Source organism: Pinus tabuliformis, chromosome 9, assembly GCF_031772625.1.
Source record: "Pinus tabuliformis cultivar Carrire ecotype Pingquan chromosome 9, CPIR1, whole genome shotgun sequence".
Taxonomy (NCBI): domain Eukaryota; kingdom Viridiplantae; phylum Streptophyta; class Pinopsida; order Pinales; family Pinaceae; genus Pinus; species Pinus tabuliformis.
Genome location: NC_142307.1, coordinates 461,851,878 through 461,872,907, shown reverse-complemented (window position 1 = coordinate 461,872,907; position 21,030 = coordinate 461,851,878).

Genomic DNA, 21,030 nt, shown 5'->3' with positions numbered 1-21,030 from the left:
ACACAATGGGTCAAATGGTTACCTCTGGCTGAATGGTGGTATAACACTTCCTTCCATACAGCAACAAAAATGACCCCATTTATGGCACTTTATGGATATCAACCACCATCCATCACATCATATTTAATAGAGAATTCTAAGGTTCAAGCAGTGGAACATCACATCGAACATCAACAACAAGTCCTACAACTCTTAAAGGATAACCTCATGTTCGCACAAAATAGAATGAAACAACAGGTAGATCAACATCGCAGTGAAAGAAAGTTTGATGTAGGTGATTGGGTATTCCTAAAGCTACAACCATATAAGCAAATGTCCCTAAAGCAAGCTAAGAAGGATAATAAATTATCACCAAAGTATTATGGTCCGTACAAGATGTTGCAAAAGATTGGTACTATGGCATACAAATTGGAGCTTCTGGCAGCTTCTTGATTGCACCCAGTTTTCCATGTTTCATGTTTAAAGAAGTTTATAGGCGACAAGATCCAAATTCAAACAATATTGCCAGAACTTGATGAGGAAGGAAAAATTATATTGGAACCGGAAGCAGTCACAGAAACAAGAACTTGACAGCTACGAAATCGATCAATTTCAGAGTATCTTATCAAGTCGAAGAACTTATCCGCTGAAGATTCCACATGGGAGGATGAGAATTTTATGCAGAAGTATCCAAAACTACTCAAGCGTTGAGGAAAACACTTTTTTGAAGGAGAGGGGCATGTTGGGTCCCTATAATACTAGTGATTACCCCATTACTATTGTAGTTATACCACTTATTTATATTGTTGTGCCCCTATTACCCCCATATTGTTATTTCTGTGCCCATAGAATCCCTCTATTATTATTTTTGTGGCTTTATATTATTATTGTTAGGTCGGCTGGATTATCTTGTGACTCCTTAGACTCCTATATATAGAAAGGAGGTTTTGTTATTTGTATCATCGAATAATTGTTCATTTATGTAATGTAAAGGAGGTTTCCCCCTCGAAGAGGCTGAATTCTAAGGCGTTGATCTATCTTTTCTATCTTTTCTTGAGCTGGTTTCATAACAGCCTCAGCTGTCACGATAGATGTTGCTAACATTAATGTTGCTTCAGTAGCCACCATAGATGTTGCTGCCTCCCAAACTTCCTGTCCCTCTGCAACATTCTTTGGCTCATCACCTGCAAATTCTTCTATAGGTTCAAGTGTCTCCAACAAACATTTCAGCCAGTTCTTCTTAAGCATTTCATCAACATGCTGTAATTTATAACCTTTGTCTTCTCCTTCGACAATATTCAGTAATTGTCCATCATCATCTTGATTGATTTTGGCAATCAAATCAAGTTCTTCAACCACTGTAGCTTCATCCTGTACTACTGTAACAGCTTCAAAATTTTGTCCTCCCATCTTCTTTTGGCTATACAGAAAATCGAACTCTCTTTTGTCTCCCATGGTAACAAGCCTCTGCTTATGAGACATGATTGTCTCATCTTCTTTCTGAAACTGTTCTCCTTCTTCCAAGACAATTCCAAATGATGGACTATCTTCTTTCTTACCTGTAAACACAATCAAATTGTCAGCATCAAAATCACAAGACCCACTGATCTGACTTGTCGATTCAGTCACCAAGTTTTCTCTCTGCAACTCTAAGTCTTTTTCAGGACTTAGAAAATCTTCACTGGCTTTCTCCTTAGCTTTCTCTGGCAATACTTCAATATTCTGCTCTGAGTTCTTTCCCAGCTCCTCTATCAGCACATCAGTATGTTGATTTGCATTCCCCATGAGACTGTTATCTAGTCTCGCCTTCTTACCATCTATCTCCAAGATGTCTTTCTGCTCTCGCTCACTGTACTGAACTCTTTCATCTGCTGCAATCTTTCTATCATATTCTGAATTTATCAACAAGTATTCCAACAAAGAGATTTCTCTATAGCATTTCTGAAGCATATCATCATCACCTACAGTGATAAATAAACTTTCAGTTTGCATATCAGTATCAATAGTTACTTTCCCTATCTCAGCATCAATCTGAACAGTCTTCAGATTCAACTCTTCTTGAACAAATTCTAAAGATTTTTCATCTCCCTGTACTGTACCTGCAAACATGCACAACTCATTAGTTTTTAAATCACAAGACTTTTCAGTCTTGACTGCTTTCTCCATTACTTCCTTCTGAACAAATCTGCATTTGGAATCTTCAAATTCCATCTTTGGCTCAAGAACTCTAAGTTCCTTTTTTAACAAGGAAATCACAATTTGCCTCAAACTCCTCTGCAATTGTCACCAAATCACTCTCTTCCCCTTCAATGAAAAGATCCATTTTCTATTTTGATTCTCCTACTCTTGCAGCCATTCTTCTAGTACCTGCAATTGTACCTTCATTACTGCAACCTCTCTTTCTCGAACTTCTGCAGTCATCTCATCTATGTGGTATTCCTCTGAACCTCTTCTCTGATCCTCCATGATCATATTCTCCAGCTGTATATGAGATCTATCTACCTCATCCTCTTCCAGAACAAAATTTTGATTCTACTGGTCTTCCTCCTTCTTCATGACAATATCAACCAATTGTCTTTCACCTGCAAACATACACAAATTGTCAAATTTAAAACCATGTGCCTCTTCGGTCTTACTTGAAGTTTCAGTCCTCACGTATTCATTTTCACTATCTCCCAGAAATTCTCCTTGTTCTGGTTCACAAATGAATTCTTCCATTTCAAATTCCTTGAGTTTTCCGTTCAACCACTTCTCTTTATTTTGTTGCAACCTTCTCTACAACTTATGCCACTTTACTGGCTTCTTACTTAAGACCCAACCTATTCTCTGGCTTTCCTCAAGCATTCTCCTTAATGCATTGAGTTTTTCTTTTAATTCAACAACTTCTTTTTCAATTTCCTCTTGACTCATCTTCTTGCCATTTGCCTTGGCATCCTCTTTCTTATATTCTCTACTGTGTCTTTTCTCTAAACCTCTGCTATTACTATCAGTAGTCATCCTCTTCTCTTCTTTCTTCATGAGCTCCTTTGCAACAAGCCTCTGCAACAACTAGTACTCCTGGCTGCAATCTTACCTCACTAAGCTCTCCTCACTCAGTATTTTGGTAAGCACGGGTCCTCTGTCTAGAACCTCTTCCTGAGAACCACCTTTGCTCCTTCTAGGCTTCTACAATCTCTCACTCTCTCTTGAGAACACTTCAGTTGTCCTCTCTATCCAATTTCTTATTGGATTCTTCAGGTTCACTGCCACTTCTCTATAAGAGTATTTTCCTTACTCTGTCTTTAAGAACTCACTTGGTTCTTCTCTCATAGCTTCTCTTGCTATCACTTGTGCATTAACATAAAAACACACATTCTTAATTTAAAACAGGACATAACATATTACCTCTCTTTCAAGATCTCAGCATGATCTTGTTCTACCCATTCTTCTGCACTTTGAATGGTTTGTCCTCTGGTTGGGTTCTCAAGTCCTTTTTCCTTGTATTAAGCAATCTTGCTTTCTCTTTCCCTTAAGGAATTCTCTATTCCTGTTTGCTCCAATCCTCTGTTGGACTGCTACATCTCCCACTATAGTCTTTCATCATTCAGCTCATTACCTTCTCCTGTGTGCATGTTCCTCTTCACAGAAATCTTCCCTGCTTTATTTCTGTTATGACCGTATTGCTGCTTTTACCTCAATCCTTCTCTGATACCAGCTTTTATTTCTCTAGAATCCTTCTCCCCGCAGGAAACATTCCCTGCTCTGATACCACTTGATGAAAAGAGATCTTGGTCCTAGGCCAAAATCCCCTTTCTTTAATAATCTCAACCCTCGGGCCTGAGGTTAATACCCCACAAAGCCCTCTTGAAAGCGTTCCCTAGGCTATAAGCCTTTTATATCCATGGACTTACTTTAAAACCTTCCTTTATACTATCGTGCCTTTATAACCATTGGAAGCCACCACCCATCTGCCTTATTAATTATCTTGGGCTTTAAAGCTCACGGCCACATATATACAAATACATGGGCAACGCTACAAAACCCCACGGCCACATATATATATATTAATATAGTGTAAAACACTATAAATCACCCCTTCCGAACCCGTGGCCACATATATATAAATATACGGGAAACAATAAGAACCCCGCTTTAAAAAACACACGCAGATTTCAAATCTGATACGCCCGCCTTTATAATTATCGGTGGGTCCGCCTGTTCGGCCGTCGCGACAATAAACAATATACTCCCTCCTTTCCTCTGATGCGACGGACCCGACGCCCCTTTATACTGACCCTTTATACAGTTTCGGGTCCGGACGATCGGCAGTGTCGTTAATCGCTGCCTCTGCTGCTCCGATGCGATACAAGGGTTCTCTGTAGACCTGACGGCCCTTATACTTAACTTTATAATAATTTCGGCTCTGGATTGTCGGAGCTTATACTTCAACAGCCTCAAGGCCCTCTCCTCCGATACGATGCGATATTTGGTTCGGACCCGATATGGGTCTGAACCAATCTTAATAAGATTTCACGTCTGCCTGATGTTCCGCTTATGTAAGAAATCATTCGTCCTCTGTTTAAACAGAAATGTACATAGAGCTTTATAAAAAGACTCAGAAAGGCCGAGGATGCAACAATGAAAAAGAGATGACCATCAAGGCTTTAATCAAGCACTATGCGTGGAAAACAAGGTAAATTCACCAACTTCCGATAAACAATAAACAGACTGTCTGATACACATACACATTAACAGAAACCCATTAATTCCCATACACATAATTAACAATCACAGGGCAGGCACTTCATATGTGCTAACATCATTAGGAACCCTGCATATATTTATATAAAAGCACAAGTTACATTCAAGAGACTTGAACTCTCGCACAACCACACACACACAGAGGCCAGATTTTCATTACAAAAGGCCTCCCTCTCTCACAAGCCAGATTCTCAATACTCGTGGCCTCTCACCTTTTTCCCGTAGGCTTACATTCATATATATATATATATATATATATATATATATATATATATATATATATATATATATATATATATATATATATATATATATATATATATATATATATATATATATATATATATATATATATATATATATATATATATATATAATAAATGTTGATATCAAAAGCCTAAAGCTTCTACATGCATGAATATATGGCAAAAATCCTCTTGAGGCTTTATTCCATCTTTTCTCTGTTTAAAACAGAAAGCCTCCTTATCCCTTAATGGCCCACATTCATTTCTTTTATGCCTAAAAGCTCTCCCTATGTTCTCATTTATTTATTTTGAGAATATCTAATCAATCACACTTAAAAGCCTAAATATTAAACTGACTTGTAACTTAGGAAAATAATTCTAAAATGCTTGACCCCCTATGTCTACTATTTACAATGACTTCTCTTGGGCTGAATACTCCTGCATCACTTGGGCCCTCTTTGGGTCATATCTAATACCATATGTTAGTATCAAGGCGAGTTGTGCTCTCTTTGGGTAATATCTAGTACCACATAGTCGTATCAAAGCGTGGTTATGCTCTCCTTGGGTGAAGGTGCTCGATCATGCATGCATGCCAGTTGAATGTGTGTCTTCTACACTTGCATTCCATGTGATTGTTGCATTGCATCATGTTGATCATCATTGTAGAAAGGTTGTCATGAGGAGCTTGATGTGATTTTATGGAATGCATTTTTAGTAGTATATGATTGGTTTCATATGATTATATGTCACTTACATTTTGATTATATGTCTCTTGACTACATCCTTGGATGGCAAGTGCATTCTTGAATGTTTTAATTACATGTATCAGTCTTGTAGGTTGATTACAATAATTGATCACTTATGCACGACTAGCTATGTTTATAGGTATGTGTAGTTGATTAGGCATTGCTCTTGCATGTTTATAGTTGAATCTGGCAATGTGTGCAGTGGAGTAATGGTTGTTCTCATCCATGAGGTCGTAACATGCATTGTTGATATGGCATTGCATTGATGACTGGACCCTAGCTAGAATGATGTTTATGTGTTGATACACTTATTCGATATATGCCTATATGATGTTATGATTATGTTATACATGTATCATGGTAATTTGATGATCTTGCAAACTTGGTATCCTCCCCAAATTATGATAAGGTTCGTTTGTTTATTATGGTTTGGTTTAGCTAACATAGTATGCCTTGCACGAAAGAGATCAGATGGCTAGCAAGGTGGTAGAGTACATAGAATCTCCTTATGCATTAGATGGGCAACATGGTGTGGGGCATTATTCTAACTTGGCTAACACATTGAGAAGCCTAAGGGAAGAAATAAGGAGTTGGAAAGTAGACAGTGACAAAATCACGTAGGCACAAGAGAAACAAGAAGAGGTGAATGTGATACTACTTCAGAGTTTGTCAAATTTGTAGCGACAAGGACACCTTCAGATCAGCCATGGATATGAAGACAGAAATAATGGGGCATATGGTAGTAGGTATCCTAGTAGACACATGTCGAATAGATCTGACACAATCAGAGATGGCACATTGTTGGACACTCTAGATAGGAGAGGTGATCGACACAGGTACTATTCCATTTCTTGTTCTGATAGGCATCATGATCATCATCGTTATCATCCTTGTAGGAGAAGTGATATGGGATACTTGTCAGATGAGTTTAAGAAGGAAAATACACCTACCTTTGATCGATAAATGAAGAAATCACAAGATGCAGAGGCATAGTTGTTGTTTATGAAGAAATTGTTTCGATTGCATGATTATTCAGAAAACATGAAAGAAAAGATCGACACTTTCAGTCTTAAAGGTAAAGGATATATTTGGTGGGAATATGTGAAGAATGTCAAAGGTATACATGAGAAGCATTTGAATTGGAATGCATTTGGAAGACTCTTCAAGAAGAAGTACTTGTCTAAGAGGTATTATGATGACAAAGCTAAGGAGTTTCATGAGTTGCGAATGGGTTCGATGATAGATGATGAGTATACTAGCAGTTTTTTGGACTTGTTGAGATATGTGCCTTACGTTAGGGAGGAGAAGGAAAAGGTTCAGAGATTCATCAGTGGAATGTTAGTTTCATACAAAGACTAGATTGAGCTCGATAAGCGTATATCATTGAATGAGGCCATCTAAAAGTTGAAGCATTGTTATGAGCAGGAAAAGCGCAAAGTTGAGCATAAGCATGACTTGAAAAGAAATGAGAAAGCTAAAGGAAAATTTCCAACAAAGAGAGGAAGTTCTCAAGATGCAAGTAAGAAAGAAAATGTAGTTCCTTACAAGAGATTCAATACAACTGAGAAGAGACATGGAGAGCAGCAAGCTAGAGGTGGTGGTAGGGAACCATTGCAGTGTTGGAGTGGTAAGGACCATCATAAGAGGGATTTTCCCTAGTATCATAGAGGAGGTAAACCCCAGATATACAGTGCTTAGGAGGCACATACAGTTGGTGATGTTGGTCATAGAATTCCTATGATCTTTGCAGTTTTGGACAACAAGCACACGGATCATCAGACATCGATCATTGAGATGGACAATAATCTTTGTGATCAATTTTTTTCTATTTTGATTGATCCTAGAACTAAAAATAGTTATATTAATCCTAACTTAGTGGATAAGTGTGGTTTGAGAAAATAAGTGCATGCAGAATCTTGGTTGGTAGAGTCAGATACAGGTGAAAGGAAGCGATTTCACCATTGGCTAAGCGCTTGTGCGTTTGAGCTAAATGGTATGCCTACAACAACACATTTGAATGTATTAGTATAGAATTTCGAAGAATATGAGCTGAGACAACTTATCTGTAGTGATAATATTCCTTACTTGTGATTTTGGAGTTGAACGCTATTTGAATCCCGCTAATTGAAACAAAGGCTTTGGGATGACTCTCCACCCAACCGTAGGCTCAACTGCAAATAATACTTCTACAACTGGCCACCCCTAAGCCCTCAATCAATGTACTACTATCAGGGAATCCTTTGTCTCAAAACACTTTTCTCCCAAGAGAATGGATGAAAGAATAGATGAATCTCATCCTCCTCATCATCTGTTAAATAGAACAAAAAATTGAAAGGGGTACACGTCCACACATTCCATGTGCTAACATACAACTTCTATTTCTTTACTTTAAGTTTTACTTAATTTAATATTTCTCTTAATTTAACTCTTTCTTATTTTATTCATTTTTACTTTTTGTTAATTTTACTTATTCTTATTATTTGTATACTTTACTTTTATATATAGTTATTTAGAACTCCAGTTTATTATTTACTATTTTATTTATTTACTATTATTATATTATATTCATTACTTATTATTTATTTACTATTATTATATTTTTATTTACTATTTACTATTATTATATTTTCTTTATTATTTACTATTATAATTTTCTCTTTATTATTAGGGGAATTACATACTCCACCTCTTTGAGGAACTTTGTTTCGAAGTTAAGTTGATTCATTTAACATTTTATTTTATTTAGTTATTTATGACTTCATGTTTTCCCTACACCCTCTGCTAAACTAGTATAACTAGAGGGCATCAAAAGTATTCGCATACCTAAATAAATCCCAAGGAATCCTTGTCATTTTTCCCAACTTTTGGAACCAGACACAAAACCTCATTAGTTTGTACCATAGCCCAAGGTTGTCCCCAAGGCTCACACTCGACTCAGACCTAATCTACCCCAAGGCAAGAACCCAGCTCAGTACTCCATGCAATAGTACTTCATGCATATTGAAATTTTGGCCCACTCCCTCCACACTCACTAAGGTGCACAGCCCCAGGAATGAATTTCCTTACACCCCCACTGGGGTTCGGCATTCCAATCCAATATTAGGCACTTGGCCTACAATATCAAGCACTTAGACTCCTCAAGATAGTCCCATAGCCCCTCAAGAGCTATACAAAACAAAGGATCCACTAGCAAATGTAATTTTGATTGAGTATGTCCTCAACCCATATGGTGTTTCATATTCTACGTTGCAGGTGTGGGCTCCCATGAGATCATCAAATAACTTGCCCTGTCGACCCATTTGTGGATTTCCTGTCAAGCATCACATCTCAACATGCAACCAATGTATTAGTTATAACATCATAGTATCATAGAAAATAATCCACATTCCAAGTCTTGTGTGTCATCATGAGAACATAAAATCATTTTTTATCACAGCATTCTCAATAATAATGAACTACATGCATGTCATAACATTTTCCTAAGATTACCACATAAAATACCCTCATAAGTTATAACATCAACATGTCAACATAAAAAATATGTCATGACATCACATAATAAACTAACCACGTGTCAATATAATCTTATATTATAGCATCATAAATCCTATGCATATCATATCTATCATGGGTATACAACATCATTATCATAACAAAATAAATAAATAAAAACCACATGTACATCATTATTCTCTCATCAAAATTATGTCCAATTACCACGTACCATCATATAATGAACCCTCTTCTCAACATTATACTTCAACAGTCCTATGTGGACATAAAACTTAACTGAAACCATCGCTAAAATCATAATATATAATTTATATATATATAAATAAATAAACAACATGACATGATTATATATATTTTATTTATTAATATAAAATAATTTCCTATTCCTACGTACTATTTCAAAAATAATGATAATTAAATAAGCTAAACCTAACCACTTTTTACATATATTATAAAAACTAGCACCTTCTATATTAAAAACAAAATATAAACATTAAAAATAACTAATATCTAAAAATATAACTTTATATTCATTACCTTTAATGAAAATTTAAGCAATGGTGTTTTGAAGCAAGGGTATCTCAAAATCTAGAATAAAGGCTTAAAGTAGGACTATCTCACATACGGCTACCCGAACTTGAAGTATGTTCACAAGTAATCACAGGTATTTTACTAAAAACACTACCAACAATGGGCCCAAAGATAGGTTGTTGGTCAGCTTTCACTGAGGGCGGGATGCTTGAATCATTGTAATTGCATGCATAAAACCAAAGATTAATAATTAAAATCCTCCAGCCATTTTTTTATATATATATATATATATATATAAACCTAAATAAGATATAAAAAAAATTTAGAATGTTATTATATCATCATTATAAATGACTTTTATATTATTAATGATTATGTATGTCATAACAAATTAATTAGAAGAGTTACATTTTAGAAAATAAATTTTAATTATTTATAATTATGTTTTAGTTTAGCTATTTCTAAAATATTTTTTAATTCACAAATAAATCATAGAATTTAGGATAACAATTAAATAATTTTTAGTTATTTATGAATAGTTATACATAATTAACTTAAGATAACTTTTTAATTTAAATAAATAATAATAATAATATTTAAAATATTTTTAAGATAACTAATTTAATTATTTATATGTTATTATTATTTTTAACTCATACAATATTCGGTTGCTCTACCAACTTCATTATATTTATTTTTATAGTTTGCACAAAAATTATAAAAAAAATATTTAAACATAAAAGTCAATATTGAATTATTAAAAAAATATTTCTTATTCCAATTAGTGAAGTGTATTATCATTATCATTGTGTACATGCAATTTCTCAATAAATTTATTTGGACTCTACTTCATCAACATTATTATTAATGGGCATGATATTCTATATATAATTATTTATAATAAAAAAATAATTTAATTTTCACCTACCACGACGTACTTGTTATTCATATTCTATATTATCAGCATATTAATATATCAAGAAATTATATTATAGAGTATGTATGTGCAAAGAAATGTCTAAAATCAAAATTTTATCTATTTTCTTAAAAAATGGTATGAATGATATAATTTTATTTAGTGTTTTATATAACAATTATCTTATTTTAAAATTATTTATTTCTATAAATCTATATATATTTTTATATATTATTTTGGATGTATCTATCGTAAAAAGTTTTTGAAATTTGTATTTATTTTTCAATCACTATGACTAAATTCCTCTTTGTCATGAGAAGAAAAATGATTGAAACTCACGTTTAAATATACTTTTTTCTTTTAAACTTATACCGAGAGGTTATAAACAAATTTTTCAGCAGTTGAAAAAAAAATTGAAGTCAGCAATGGACGATAAAACTCTAGGGAGTATTCTCCTACGGAAGCAGTAATTGGAAATTCTAGAAATAATCGAAGTTTTCTACATTAAAATTCCCATATGCCCAAAGGGCTGAACCTAAGCTCTGATACTACATGTAAAAACCCAAAATTTAAGTATACAACTAATTAGATCAAAAATGTGATTTATAATCAACACACATCTACTCAACTAATTAGCATTGAATTTACAAAAATATGAGTAGAGACAACTTACGTACAATGGTGATATTCCTTACTTGTGATTACAGAGTTGAACACTATTTGAATATTGCCAACTGCAACAAATTTCTGGGGACGACTCTCCACCCAACCATAGGCTCAGTTCCACATAATCTTTCCACAACTCACTTGGCACCCTCAAGGCCCCAATCAATGTACTATTGCTAGGGAATCATTTGTCTCACAACACTTTTCTACTAAGAGAATGGATAAAGGAATGGATGAATCTCATCCTCCTCACCATCCATTAAATAGACCAAAAAAAAGAAAGGGATCTAAATACACACATTCCATGTGTCAACATGCAACTCTTATTTATTTATTTTAAGTTTTACTTAATTTAATATTTCTCTTAATTTAACTCTTTCTTATTTTATTCTTTTTTACCTTTTGTTAACCGTTACTTATTCTTACTATTTTTATGGTTTACTTTTATATATAGCTATTTAGATTTTATTTTTTTTACTATTTTATTTGTTTATTATTATTATATTCTCTTCATTATTTATTATTTATTTACTATTATTATCATTTTCTTTATCATTTACTATTATTATATTTTCTGTTTTATTTACTATTATTATCTTTTCTTTATTGTTTCCTATTTATTTACTTATATTTTAATATTATATTATATTATATTATTTATTTATTATTATTTCTAGGGGTATTACAAACTATGCAAATATGTATAGGGCAAACAAAATCATTTTTTATTTCGTTCTAATCTAGTTAAACTAATCAGACTCAATCTTCTCATAAGGAAAATGAATTATCAATTAGTGCAATTACTCATTTTCCATATAAACATACACCACTCAATAGAGATTTTCAATTCATTCAAAAGGGATTGTCATGCATTGCATACATGTATAGTTTTTCTTTTGGTGTTTACATACCTGGAAACCAAATTTGGATATTAATTGATCTATAGCTGAATGTTAGTTTTGCTATGCTAATTTCAACTTTAGATTTATAAAAATATGCTTGTCAATTGCTTCATGTGCAAGGTGTTTTTATATTGTTTGTGATTGGAAACAGGTAAATTTTATGTCAAGTTTCATGTGTAATCATGAGCAGAATATCATGAAATATAAATGTTGAACAAGAGCAAGCAAATGAGTAGCAAACCATCAAGAATAACACTTAACAAAGTGTTTTGATAAAGGAGTTCACTGCTCCTGCGCTACAACTCCTTAGTCCAACTACCATGGCTTGGGCCTTTGTTTTTGCTCAAAATGGGAAAAAGTATAGTTTAAAATGATTTTTAGCACCTGACAACTGCTTCAAAGGACTTAGAGCATCCAAAAACCCCTAATATGACTCTTTAAACTCTGCAAATGGACTACAATTGTTCTGGGCTTGACCTCCTCCCTAGTGGCCCTAGGCTTCATTAAACTTCAACATGGGAATATCATGCACAAAAGTTCCTCTCAGCCTTTACAACCTACTCCAATTAGTTCAGGGCCTCACAATCATCTAGGAACACATTTTCTTGATCCTTTTTTTGTTGAAAATTGCCCAAGCTATGAGAGAAACAGTTTCTCCCTAAAAAACATCCTGCAAATCTAGCAAAACTCCAATTAGGGCCGCTAAATCTGGGGAAATTACGAAAATGGCGGAGACTGTCAAAACTCCCGCCAAGTTAAACTCAGGTTAACTGTTGTTTTAATTAGTATTAAGCTGGGTTAATTAGCACTAATCATGCTTAACGAAATTGCCACAAAGTTTTTCATAATCATTGACATTAACTGCTAGCGATCTCTGTGAACGTTGTCACATGGATGTGGCTAGCAAAAAAATCGTGCGGTTTAAGAAACATTTAGCTTTAACTGCTAGCGGCTCTATGGATGTGGTCACATATCGTGGTTTGCTGACGGTTAGCTAACCTCCACCATAACTGTGACTATTTGGTGTTAGTTGTTGGCATGTTCACATGTGGAGGGTTGGCCTGCAGGCTACCCGCCTACCACCTAACCGCCAACTCCCAAACCATTACACTTTAAATATATATGAACAAGATTATGGTTAATAAATATGTGTAGCAGAGACAGTAAAGCGCAGGAATTCTGGAGGGGAGGTCGCAGGGTCGAACCTCGTCACCTCATAAAAAATTTGATACACCATTATAGGGGTACGTGGCAGCCTCCAAGCTTGCCACGTGTCGCCTTCCCATTGGTCCAACTCAACCACTATTGCCTAATGATGCATTGCCACATGTCAACATATGACTCATCCACCTCTACAGGAATATTTCAAGGAATATTCCAAGGAATATTCTCCTTGCTAACTAGGATGTATGGGTGCTGAGTCAACCTTTTTTTTTTAAATTTTGTCTGTTTGGTGAAATGGTCAGCGGGCTCTAACTTCCTCATAAAACTTCGTTGTGAACAAAATGAGTTTCGTTGGGATCGTATCGCCAAGACGGATGTGATCATTCAGCTTTCAAGCGATTCCAAGCACTTTGATTTTTGAGTTATTTCTTGCCCCTAATCCATATTCCGATCACTCCTTCCCACTGATGGGCTTTTGGACCCACAAAAGTTGGTTATTTGATGAGAGATGAATACTCTTCTCCTTCCCAAGTTCTATCAATTGATTATACATTGAAAAGCTTTACGACAACCACTTGGGTACACTAACATGCCTTGCATTGCAAATGGCTATGTCCCTCAACCACTGTTCTCCTTTTGTTGCTGATGCAATCCAACACTTGTTGGACACTTTCTAGATGCAAAATAGCTTTGTTGTACATCAACGATTCCTCAGTTCTTGGAAAACTGATACAATGTAATAGTGTTCCCACCAAGAATCTTGGCTTCAACACATACAACGGTCTACAATGGCTCAAAATTTTTGGCATCTCGTCCACTTTCGCTTCTTGCCTCTAACATCCTCCAATTCAACATGCAACTCATGTCATGATTTGAGAATGAAAGCTAAGCATGAGCATCTTTCTCAAGAATGGACCTTCCAAAATCCTGCAACATCTTGTCACAAATAGAACCATTAAATGGGTAAACACATTATGCAAGAAATGCAAATCGACGACCTCTTCTTTTGCTCGTTCAAAGCAACAATTGTCACATCATGTAACAACGCCATGTACTCTTACATCTTGGTGTACAAACCATCTTAGTGTGTTAGTTGATGGTTTACTAAGTTGAAAAAACATAATTTTTAAGCAATTGACTTGACTTGAAAGCCAAACATAAAAATGTATAGCAACTTGACGATTCTTTGCATAAACAACAAGAATTTCACATCTCATGCAATAATATGTCAACATCTCCCTTTCATATTTGGAGATTAAAATCAACTCTTCCAAATTGATATGACATACATGTAACAAAAATTGACACAAGTCGACACTCATGCATGTATAAAAACACAATGAAACTAGCAACAATTTCACTGTTCACACACACACAAACTCTCATGTATGTGTACTATTCTTCAACTCTCCCTCAAGTACAAACACAAGTATAATAAGCCCAAAAAACCATGTATGGGTACATAAGAGCTGCATTGACAAATTTTCTACAAATGAAGTGAGTAACATACTCAAATTTCACACACCTTCATGGCAAAAATATGCAACATCAAGAATGCCAAATTTGTTGCAAATGAAGTGACTACATACTCAACTTTCACACACCTTCATGGTGAAAATATGCAACATCAAGAATGCCAAATTTGTTGCAAATCAAGTGAGTACATACTCAACTTTCACACACCTTCATGGAAAAAATATGAAACATCAAAAATGACAAAGTTGTTGCAAATGAAGTGAGTACATACTGAACTTTCACACAATTTCATGGCGAAAATATGCAACATCAAAAATGACAAATTTTCTACAAATGAAGTGAGCACATATTCAACTTTCACACACCTTCATGGAAAAAATATGCAACATCAAGAATGCCAAATTGGCTACAAATGAAGTGAGTACATACTTAAATTTCACACACCTTCATGGTGAAAATATTGAACATCAAGAATGACAAATTTGATACAAATGAAGTGAGTAACATAATCAACTTTCACACAGCTTCATGGAAAAAATATGCAACATCAAGAATGAAAAATTTGTTGCAAATAAAGTGAGTAACATACTCAACTTTCAGACACCTTCACGGTGAAAATATGCAACATCAAGAATGCTTTGAAAAGAAATCCATTCACATACAAATTTATAACCACAATTTGTCTTCTTTGCTGCATTTAAGTGAGTCAAACAGAACTCCACTTTCAACATCTTGCATCACACAAGTTGCAGCATACTTTCAACATAAAAGTAATGCATTCATAAGGCAAAGAAATGAATTTTTAAGGTAGAGAATTGCATCTGTAAAAAAAATAAATGCAAGTCTTATTTGGGTAAGAAATCAAACCACCTCTTACCAAACCATGTCCATGGTGTTTCTTTCAGCTGAACATCATCTTGCGAATCATCTTGATCGACATCAATTATGGAATCCTCTTTTTAATTCTTGCCAAAGTATCTCTTCACCTTCTTCAATTGTCATGGATAAGTTGTTGGATACAAAGTCCAACATTTGTCTATGAGATGACCTTTCTTATGGAAATGAGTGCAAAACAATTGCATCTTCTTTGCAACATGGTTTCCATTATCCAATGGACCTCTCTTTTTCTGTCACTTTTATTTTGAAAGTTTCATTTATGTGGCCATTTTATTCCAACATCTTGAAAAGTTTTGGTTACTAAAACCACAAAAAAAACATGTATATTCTCTCCGATTCTTACGTGAAGATTTACCATGTTTATCATAATCAAAATAAACTTGATTAAAGGTATATTTATACCTTGCACTTTCACCTTTGTCGCCTTCTTGAGGAGGTGAATTTGATGAGGTAGTGGCTCTCTTAAGAATACCAACAATGGTTTCAATGACCTTAGAGCTTTCAACATCCTCTTCTTTTCCCTTTCCACTAATTGCATGCTTATGAGCATCTTCTTGCAAAGTGGGTATCAAACTTTTGCATTCCTCATGAACACAAACTTTAGAAGCTTGAGGGTATAAAAATGTAATAAAATTCCCTCTTAGAACACTTTCATGTGCCTCCTTGGATTTGGAGCATTCTCCATCATGTTTTCCATAACCAAGACCCAAATACCTAGGCCTTTCCTCAACAACAATTGGCTCAACTATGCCTTGTGCGTATTTGCCTAACCCTCTACCTTCATAGCCCATATTCATCAATAATCTGGACCCTAATCCTCTAGTGTGTCTTTCAAAAGCACAAAAACATTCATTTTGAGAGGAAATTGAAGATAAACTTGAATTTCATACCTCATGTTCATGCACATACTTGGCTAGGGCTTCCTTGGCATCATGGAGTAAAATCTCCATCTCGTGCATCTTTTCAAGAAGCTCCTGCTTCTCCTCCTTCATGGCCATAAACTCCTCTTGTATAGTGTTCTCCTTCCTATCTTCAATCATGTATTGCACCATATCTCTCATGATGAAAAACTCTTGCAACATTTCTTCATCAAAGAATCTTGCTGAGGAAGAGAGATTAGAGACATCACTTATTGAAGCTTCAATCACATAAACTTGCACACTGTTAATTCTCCTTACACAAATCTCAAGAAATCAAGAAAAAAAACCTTAGCTCTGATACCAACTTGATCTGTAGCTGAATGTTAGTTTTGTTGTGCTAATTTCAACTTCATATTTATAAAAATACGCTTGTCAATTTCTTCATGTGCAGGAGTCTCTTGTAATGTTTGTGATTGGAAACAAGTAAATTCTATGTCAAGTTTTATGTGCAATCACGAGAAGAATATCATGAAATATAAATGATGAACAGTAGCAAGAAAATTAATCGAAAACCATCAAGAATAACACTTAATGAAGTGTTTTGATAAAGGAGTTCACCCCTCCTGGGCTATATCTCCTTGGTCCAACTACCATGGCTTGGGCCTTTGTATTTGCTCAAGATGGAAAAAAGTATAGTTTACAATGCTCTTTAGCTCCTCAAAACTTGCTTCAATGGATTCAGAGCATCCTAAAACCCCTAAGATGACTCTTCAAACTCTACAAATGCACTACAGTTGTTTTGGGCTTGACCTCCTCCCTTGTGGCCCTAGGCTTCACTAAACTTCAACATGGAAATATCATGCACAGAAGTTCCTCTCAGGCTTTGCAACATGCTCCAATGAGTTCAGATCCTCTCAATCATTAAGGAACACCTTTTCTCGATCCTTATTTGGTCGAAAATTTACCAAGTTATGAGAGAAACAGTCTCTCCCTAAAAAACATCCTCCAAATCTGGAGAAACTCCAGTTAGGGCCACTAAATCTAGGGCAATTCTGAATGTTGAAAATGAAACAAGATGATGGAGTTTAGTGAAAAGAAGTGAACTTCACTAAGTGGGCCCGCAAGCTATTTTTGGCGCAAAGTCTATTTTTAGACTATGTCTATTTTTAGACATATGGATCATGGTCTATGAGTTGCCGGATGCTATTTATGGATGATTGGTCATGTTGGTAAAAATAGATGGACTTCTATTTTTAGACATATGGGTGGAGTCTATTTTTAGACTACCAATCTAAAAATAGAATAGTCGAATATTATTAGCTCTTAATAATATTTGGACTATAAACATTATCTTATCCTCTTATAGCACTTTAGTTCGAGCTACGGATGTGGCACATGCAACTGCCAGAAGGAAATACACTTTTCCTATGGGTTAGTTGAGATATTGCATGATGGACTTCAGTTAGAACTCAAGTGATTGAGTTTGGTGCAGTTGCTTGAGGAGTTGATGGAGTTGTGTTCAGTTTGACTTAGTTGAACTAGTTGTATTTAGTCTAACTGCCAAATACACTAGTGATGAGTGATGTGAATTAATTATTAATTAATTCACCGTTAAGGGAAATGTTCCCCTAGGGCTTTTGGGTTGAAACCCTAGCAGTTTGAAAGTTGTTTATACAGAGAAACACACACTAACACAGCCATTATGCTATTATAAGAAAATTCTATGATAAGGGACATACCTGAGGTCCTACATTTGAGAAGGTCCTTTAGGGTCCAAACCCTTCTTGGAGTTCCATTTTTGCTCCTTTGATCTGCAAAACAACCAATTCAAGAGAGCACAACAGTATATGGACAAAACCTTATAAAGAAACCATCTTCATGTTATAAATAAGGGTAGTTAGTTATGAAATTCAAACAACCATCCACATATGAATTCTAACATGAATATCATAAACATGAAGAAGATTTATATTAGGAACCAAGACATGTGTTTCTTTTATTATAGACAAATAAAGTATAGAAAAGGAATAATTTCACCTTAGTCGTCCTTTCACAGGCTCCAAGCAAAGATTTCTTCCTGATTCGTCTAGCCTCAAGCCTTTAACAAACTCCTTCCATGACTTACTCCATGATGTCACAAGTAGTGGATGAACATCAACACACAAGGAAACAAAGGTTTCCTGTACAAATGGGGGAAGTGCAAGAGGCACAAGGATCTTCATAACTGTTCAAGGAAAAATCTCAGCATAATAACCTTTCTCTCTCCTCTCTCCTCCTTTAGGCTTTCCCATTGAAGCCCTTTTATACTTCTCCCAGAGTAGTTTTTTAGTTGGGAGTTGGTTGGGAACAGTTGGGCCACGGGAACTAACAGGTGATCAGCAGGTAAAACCCGCGATCTCTGCCCAAAATTAAGGAGTTTCATATTTTTTAAAGTGTTTTAATACATATACGCGGGTTGGGTATATGCCTACCCATGTATACACGTGTTTAACTCAGGGCAATGTCGCGTGTGAGGGATAAAACACTGTTTTTTTATTTTTGGACCAGGTCTGGAAGGAGGGGTTGTCCTAGGCCATGAGTGCAGCGTCACAAATCATAAGAGTGAGATTTGGAGATATAACATTCACTAATTATTAACTCATAAATCAACTAAAGAATACATCAGTTAACTCAGTGCATGGGCAGTTCAGTGGAGACAAGTGTTAGAGGTGTGTGAAAGGGTGAGACTACTATCAGTTTTGACTATAGATGTGCATGAGATTTTCACATTCATTGATTGAGATTGCCAATGAGGATTGCACAGTACAAGCCAAGGGAATTCAAACTTGGATCAGATCTATTCTCAACTTGGATTGCGCAGTAGAGGCAGGCAAACAGTGGAGGAGATTTGAACCCGTGACTTGTTCATATCTGAGCTAGTTTGTGTGTAGCAGGTGGAGATAGTACTGAGTACTTGTGAGGAGTATTGTACTATATATTGTTACATGTTCTCTATCATTATAATATACAGATAGTTCGGGGTTTTTGATTGTATGCTTTCCCCATTACATACTGTGTTGATATGTGTGATTGATGTTTCAATGTGCGCATGTGATTGTTTTTAATTCCGAAAATTGATGATCAATGGTAGAGGAGGTTATGTATTATGCATGCATTCCGCAAATAGTGTATAATCAAGATAATCTCTATTAATAAGTGTTATATTATTCAAAATTTCTACACTAAAAATGGCAGAGTCCACCAAACCTCCCGCTGAATTAAACTTAGGTTAACTATTGGTTTAATTGATGTTAAGTTGGGTTAATTAGCACTAATTGTGCTTAACAAAATCACTGTGCAATTTTTCATAACCGTTGAGACTAATTTTAGGTGGTTTCTATGAACGTGGCTAGCGAAAAACCTGTGCGGTTTAAGAAACCTTTAGCCTTAACTGTTGGTGGCTCCATGGACGTGGTCACATATTGTGCTTTTTTGATGGTTAGCTATCCTCCACCATAACCTTAACTGTTTGGTGTTAGTTGTTGGCGTGTTCACATGGGGAGGGCTGCCCTGCAGGATCACCCCCCCCTAACTTCCAACTCCCAAACCATTACACTTTAAATATATATGAACAAAGGTATGGTTAAGAAATATGTGTAGTAGAGACAGTGTGCGGGCACTATGGAGGGGAGGTTGCAGGGTCGAACCCCGATGCCTCATGAAAATTTTGATACACCATTATAGGGGCACATGGCGGCCTCTGGCTTGCCATGTGTCACCTTCCCATTGGTCCAACTTGACCACTACTGCCCAATGATGCACTTCCACATGTCAAGATATGACTCATCCACCTGTGTAGGAATATTCTCCTTGCTGACTAGGCTGTACGGATGCCCAATCAACATTTTTTTCAAAATTTTCCCTGTTTGGTGAAACATTCAATGGGCTCTAACATCCTCATACAAACTCCATTTTGAACGAAATGAGTTTCATTGGGATTACATCGTCGAGACAAACACGGTCCTTTAGCTTTCGAACAATTCCAAGAAATTTTATTTTTGAGCTATTTCTTTCCCCTAATCTAGATTATGATCATTAATTGCAACAAATTAAACCATGACTCTCATCAACCTCCCTTGCTTACATCTTTTTGATATCGCACTAGAAAATAAGTCTTCTAATGCAAAATTGACAACATAGATAAAAGGAAACAGTAATAGTATTTGAACAAGCCATGGAAGCCAAACCTAAGAATTGCAAACAAATATGATAACTAGAAATGTTATATATTTGCATTGAATTAATAGTTTTATAAATTCCCCACTACAATTTTCATATAGTCATAATAACACATGGATTTTCAATGCCATATGCATTATATAAAACATTTTTATATTTGGTAAAAAAGATGATGGA